The sequence below is a fragment of the Oncorhynchus masou genome, chromosome 14 (assembly GCF_036934945.1).
Source record: "Oncorhynchus masou masou isolate Uvic2021 chromosome 14, UVic_Omas_1.1, whole genome shotgun sequence".
Lineage (NCBI taxonomy): Eukaryota > Metazoa > Chordata > Actinopteri > Salmoniformes > Salmonidae > Oncorhynchus > Oncorhynchus masou.
The window spans coordinates 24256745-24258046 of NC_088225.1; the positions used below are offsets into that span (position 1 = coordinate 24256745).

A 1302-nucleotide genomic window follows, 5' to 3' on the forward strand; every position below is an offset into this window, starting at 1 on the left:
TTAAAGAGTTAACATTACACATTTACGTTTGAGTCATTCTGCAGACGCTCTTATCCAGAGTGACTTACAGTAGTGAGTGCATACATTTTTGCATACTTTTTTGTACTGGTCCTCCGTGGGAATCGAACCCACAACCCTGGAGTTGCTCTACCAACTCAGCCTTCTCCTCCCTTCATACAGCAGAAGTTAAAGGGTTAACTCAGCCCTGGGCATTGTACTTGCGATTTTCATATTGTCACTGTAAATATCTATAAATATATTGGAAGACCTAAGAGGCTGCAGTGCCGCAGCGATACGCTTCTGTTCTGTTTTCTCCTATTGCATTGTTGCTGTGAACATCTGTTAGCTAAATGATAAAGGTGTGCAATAAAAAAATTACAACAAAGAGTGTGTGTGTGTGTGTGTGTGTGTGTGTGTGTGTGTGTGTGTGTGTGTGTGTGTGTGTGTGTGTGTGTGTGTGTGTGTGTGTGTGTGTGTGTGTGTGTGTGTGTGTGTGTGTGTGTGCATGAGTGTATGTGTATCTATCCTTGGAAGGGGGTTAGAATATGAAATAAGAATTAAAGAGATATTTGAACATCTGGCTACAGGATCAATGCTTGGCCTGAATAAAGAGAGGGAGGGAGGTCGGTTGTGAAAATGCTGCCAGCCATCCACACAGACCGTCTGGAGGTACTGAATGAGTATTATATGTGAAGTATCCTGACCCCTGACGTCTTCAGCTGCACTCTGACCCCTGACGTCTTCAGCTGCACTCTGACAGCTTCAGCTGCACTCTGACCCCTGACGTCTTCAGCTGCACTCACCCCTGCGTCTTCAGCACTCTGACCCCTGACGTCTTCAGCTGCACTCTGACCCCTGACGTCTTCAGCTGCACTCTGACCCCTGACGTCTTCAGCTGCACTCTGACCCCTGACGCTGCACACTGACCCCTGACGTCTTCAGCTGCACTCTGACCCCTGACGTCTTCAGCTGCACTCTGACCCTGACGTCTTCAGCTGCACTCTGACCCTGACGTCTTCAGCTGCACTCTGACCCCTGACGTCTTCAGCTGCACTCCCCTGACCCCTGCACGACCCTCTTTCAGCTGCACTCTGACCCCTGACGTCTTCAGCTGACCCCCTGACCCAGCTGCACTCGCCTTCAGCTGCACTCTGACCCCTGACGTCTTCAGCTGCACTCTGACCCCTGACGTCTTCAGCTGCACTCTGACCCCTGACCCCAGCTGACTTTCAGCTGCACTCCTGACCCCTGACGTCTTCAGCTGCACCTGACCCCTGACGTCTTCAGCTGCACTCTGACCCC

The 1302-nt window shown here is 50.8% G+C and overlaps 1 protein-coding gene across 1 annotated transcript in view; it reads left to right on the forward strand.

The window, feature by feature from the left end:
* The window catches only part of LOC135553844 (extracellular serine/threonine protein kinase FAM20C-like), a 10777-nt gene extending 10398 nt beyond the window's left edge, over nt 1–379 (forward strand). The window contains exon 7 of the mRNA XM_064985774.1: nt 1–379. This exon is cut by the window's left edge and continues 2828 nt beyond it. The gene's annotated coding sequence lies outside the window, so the exon portion shown is untranslated.
* The last annotated feature ends 923 nt before the right edge of the window (nt 380–1302 follow it).